Genomic DNA, 5,575 nt, shown 5'->3' with positions numbered 1-5,575 from the left:
TTGCTATCAGTGATAGCCATGATAAAAAAATTATTAGTGATAACTAATATGGTAATCAAAGTTATTGGTCTTCTTTCAAAGTTGATCACTATTTATAAATCTATCATTGATAGCCACTATAGCCTTAAGTAGTAATATTTCGAGTTGATTCCAATTGATAAAGTGAATCAATGATAGCTACTAATAATTGATAGCAAATTAAAAGCTAATATTTCAAGATTGTATTTATTTTTCCAAATTGAAAACTATCACAGATAGCAACTATCATCGATAACAATTGATAGAAGCTATCAGCGAAGTAGCTGATAGCACCTATCAGTGGTTATCACTGATAGCTTTTACTAATGGTTATCACTTGATAGCTTCTACCAATATAGCTTTTAATTTGAGAAAATTGAGAAGAAACGAAACAATTGGTGCTAGACTGAGTTTTTTAGTTTTTTTTTTTTTACCATTTTTGATCTATATATGCAATTATTTTATCCTTGTACTACTAATTCATTATTTTGGACTTGAATTCTATTTATGCAACTCGCCATGCCTAGCCACCATTTTATGCAACTAGCCCTTCCTGATTTTGTTCGCTTTTTCCCAGTTTCTTCAAAATTAAAAGCTATCACTGATAACAGCTATCAGTGATAACCACTGATAGTTGCTATCAGTTGCTATAGTTGATAGCTTCTATCAATTTCTATCGATGATAGTTGCTATAGTGATAACTTTCAATTGAGAGAAAATTAATACAATCTTGAAATATTAGCTTTTAATTTGCTATCAATTATTAGTAGCTATCATTGATTCACTTTCATCAATTGGAATCAACGTTGAAATATTACTACTTAAGGTTATTAGAGGCTATCAATGATAGATTTATAAAATAGTGATCAACTTCGAAAGAAGACCATCAACTTTGATTACCATAATAGTTATCACTAATAATCTTTTAACATGACTATCACTGATAGCAGCTATCAGTCGTTATCACTGATAGACTTTCATAATTAAATCAACATTGAAATATTAACACTTAAGGCTATCAAGATAGACTTCTATAACTGGTTATCACCTTTGAAAGAAACTCGATTATATAGATATCACCTAAGTTTTATCACCGATATCACTAACATCACTCATATTTGGTTATCAGTGATAACTTCTTTCACTGATAATATCACTAATAAAAGATTGATCAATGATCTACTGATATCATGTTTTCAATGATAGTTTTCTATCACGATAACCTGCTATCAGTGGTGCTTCTATCACCGATAACGTGCTATCGAATAGCTTCTATCATCGATAACATGCTATTAGTATTAGCTTTATCACTGATAAACATGCTATCATGAAATTGAAACTTCTAAGCATTCCACTTACATTTTAGTTTAAGATTCAACTTTATTAATTAAATTAACTAAGTTGTCTATCAATGATAGATTTTTATAAGTGGCTATTAACTACGAAAATATAATCGAAATTAAGCTATCAATGATAGAATATATTAGTTCAATTCTGATAGACTTTCATTTGTATTTATATTTATTATTTGTTATAACAATCAACTATGTATTGGCTTGTTGGTGTTAAATTCACTATGAATTGAGTACTTTCAAGTCTTGCTTATGGAACTCGCCTCATAATTCTTGTGAAAAAAAAAAAGAAGAAGAAAAAATCTAAATAAAGAAAGAAAAAATTAAAAAATAAGAGAAAGAGAAGAAGCAAAAACTGGAAAAAAGAAAGAAAGAAAATTAAATAGAAAAAGGAAGCAAAATGGACAAATGAAAGAAAAAAAAAAAAAGAAAAAGAAAGGGAAGAAGCAAAAAGGAAGATGAAAAAAAAAATAATAATAAAAAAAGATAGAGAAAAAGCAAAAAATCGGAGAAAGGAAGAAAAAAAAAAAAAAAAGGAATAAGCAAGAACTGAATAAAGAAAATAAAAAAAAATAAAAGGATATAGCAAAAACCAAGAAAAAAATAAAATTAAAAAAAGAAAAAAAAAAATGAAAGAAAATAAAAAATAAAGAAAAAAGCAAAAATTGGATAAAAGAAAGAATAAAATTAAAAAAAAAAAGAGAAGAAGCAAAAACTGAGAAAGAAAATAAAATGAAAAGAAGGAAATGAAAGAAAATAAAAAAAAATAAAGAATTAAGAGAAGAAGAAAAATGAGAAAGAAAATAAAATGGAGAAAGAAAATAAAAAATAAAGGAATTAAGAGAAGAAGCAAAAATTGAGAAAGAAAAATAAAATGAAAAAGTGAAAAAAATGAGGAAAGAAGCAAAAATCGAAGAAAATAAAGAAAATAAAAAGACTAAAAAAAGTGTACAAAAGATAAAAAAAGGAGGACGAAATTGAAAATAAAAAAATACAATCAAAGATTGAATAGTAATTCATCATTTGTAAATATTTTAAAGATGTAATATATTTTTAGATTTTTTCTTTTATTTCTTTCTATATATGCAATTAATTTGGGCTAAAGTCATGTTTACAACAGCCCAATTATATATATAAATCCCTCTCTATTGTGAACTAAAAGCCCAACCCATAAGCATTTTGAACCCAAATAATAAGGTTGTTAGGAACATCGTATTTGAAACCATTTCCCAAATATAAGGATGATCTACCAATCAAGTATTTATTTCTTGGATTTTTATTATTTCCTTATTCCAAACAAAATAAAGTTTTTTTTTCCTCTTTTTAATTTAATCTTCAAGAGACAAGAAACATGCTATCGATAAAGATACCATAATTCATTTTTTTTATCCTCGACCAAGTATTACTTAACTTTGAAAGATTGTATTAATTAGAACTCCAAAATTATAATTGTACTGAACGCAAATTCCAAACTTCAATTTAAAATCTTTAAAATTATCTCATAATTCTTCTTAAATATGTAAAGAGAAATAGAAGTAAAAAAGGAGAAAAAAAACACACACACACTTATATTTATAGAAAACAAAAGTCCTTTTCTTCACAATACATTACGTAATAATGATCAGTGATAGATTTCTTATTGTTGATAGATTCTTACCAGTGATATGATCTATCACTACCTACAATAATATGACTTATCACTAATAGACATTTGACCATATTTGCAATTTTTTTTTTAACATTAGATGTATATTTGTTAAATACTTTGGATCTAATGTATATATTTGTAAGGATATTTATATACACAGTAGAATGAGAGAAAAAATCTAAAATATATTACATCATTAAAAATATTTGCAAATATGGATAAGTTGACTAGTCAATCTTTTGATTTTTTTTTTTAACTTCTAATTTCGCCCTCCTTTATTCTTATCTTATTGTATACTTTTTTTTTAGTCTTTTATTTTCTTTCTCCTTTTTTCGATTTTGTCTTCTTTCCTCTTTTTTTATTTTATTCTTTTCTCAGTTTTTTGCTTTTTTTTTAAAAAAAATTAATCTCCTCTCCTTCTATCAGTCATTATCACTAATAGACTTTCATCAATTAAAATCAACTTTGAAATATTAACACTTAAGGCTATCAATGATAGACTTCTATAACTGGTTATCACCTTTGAAAGAAACTCAATATATAGATATCACCTAAGTTTTATCACCGATATCACTAACATCACTCATATTGTGGTTATCAGTGGTAGCTTCTTTCACTGATAACATCACAAATAAGATGCTACCAATAATCTCACTGATATTATACTATCAGTGATAGTTCTCTATCATCGATAATGTACTATTAGTGGTAGCTTCTATCACCGATAACGTGTTACCAGGTAGCTTCTATCATCGATAACATGCTATTAGTATTAGCTTCTATCACTGGTAACATGCTATCAATAGTAGCTTCTATCAATCATAGCCACTGGACACCTTTTTGCCACTTTCTTGTCCTTCTCAAACATTTATAAGTCCTTTTCTTTTCGATAATAGCTTCTATCACTGATAAACATGCTATTAGTGATAACTTTTAGGCATTCAACTTACATTTTAGTTTGAAATTCAATTTTATTAATTAAATTCATTAAGTCAGCTACAAATGATGGATTTCTATAAGTGGTTATTAACTACGAAAATATAATCAAAGATTAAGCTATCAATGATAGAAAATATTAGTGGCTATTCCTGATAGACTTTCATTTGTTATTTATATTTATTATTTGTTATAAAATCAAACTTGATGATTGGCTTGTTGGTGTTAAGTCACTTATGAATTGAGTACTTCCAAGTCCTACGTATAGAACTCAACCTCATAATTCTTGTGAAAAAAGAAGGGATGAAGAAAAAATTCAAATAAAGCAAAGAAAAATTTTAAAAATAAGAGAAAGAGAAGAAGTAAAAACTGAAAAAATGAAAGAAAATTAAATAGAAAAAAAAAGAAGCAAAAACCGAAAAATGAAAGAAAAACTAAAAAGAAAAAGAAAAAGGAAGGGAAGAAGCAAAAAATTGGACAAAGAAAATAAAATAAAATATGAATCGAGTACTTCCAAGTCCTACATATGGAACTCAGCCTCATAATTCTTGTGAAAAAAAAAATGAAGAAAAAATTCAAATAAAGCAAAGAAAAATTTAAAAAATAAGAGAAAGAGAAGAAGCAAAAACTGAAAAAATGAAAGAAAATTAAATAGAAAAAAAAAAGCAACAATGGAAAAAATGAAAGAAAACCTAAAAAAAGAAAAAGAAAAAGTAAGGGAATAAGCAAAAAATCAGAGAAAGAAAATAAAATAAAATAATAATAAAAGATAAGGGAAGAAACAAAAATCGGAGAAAGTGAAGAAAATAAAAATGAGTAAATAAGTAAGTAAGAATGGAAGAAAGAAAATAAAAATAATTAAAAAAGGAATAAGCAAAAACCGAAGAAAGAAAAGAAAATTAAAAAAAAAAAAAGGAAAAAGAAAGGAAAAGGAAAGAAATGAAAGAAAATTCAAATAAAGGAAAGAAAAAAAGAAGGAAATTAAAGAAAATAAAAAATAAAAAGAAGCAAAAATCGGAAAGAATAAATCTTTTTTTTTTTTTAAAAAAAAAGCAAAAACTGAGAAAGAAAATAAAATAAAAAAAAAGAGGGAAGAAGCAAAAATCGAAAAAAGAGAAAGAAAATAAAAAGACTAAAAAAAAGTATACAATAAGATAAGATAAAGGAGGGCGAAATTAGAAATTAAAAAAAAAAATCAAAGATTGACTAGTCAACTTATCCATATTTGCAAATATTTTAATGATGTAATATATTTTTAGATTTTTTCTCTCATTCTACTATGTATTATAAATATCCTTACAAATATATACATTAGATCCAAAGTATTAACAAATATAACATAATGTAAAAAAAAAATTGCAAATATGGTCAAATGTCTATTAGTGATAAGTCATATTATTGGTAGGAGTGATAGATCATATCACTGGTAAGAATCTATCAACAATAGAAATCTATCACTGATCATTTATTACGTAATGTATTGTGAAGAAAAGGCTTTGTTTTCTATAAATATAAGTGTGTGTGTGTTTTTCTCCTTTTTTACTTCTATTTCTCTTTACATATTTAAGAAGAATTATGAGATAATTTTAAAGAGTTTAAATTGAAGTTTGGAATTTGCGTT

The sequence above is a fragment of the Benincasa hispida genome, chromosome 1, assembly GCF_009727055.1.
Source record: "Benincasa hispida cultivar B227 chromosome 1, ASM972705v1, whole genome shotgun sequence".
NCBI classification, from domain to species: domain Eukaryota; kingdom Viridiplantae; phylum Streptophyta; class Magnoliopsida; order Cucurbitales; family Cucurbitaceae; genus Benincasa; species Benincasa hispida.
The sequence above is the reverse complement of the archived record's forward strand: the minus strand, read 5'-3'. Positions refer to the sequence as shown.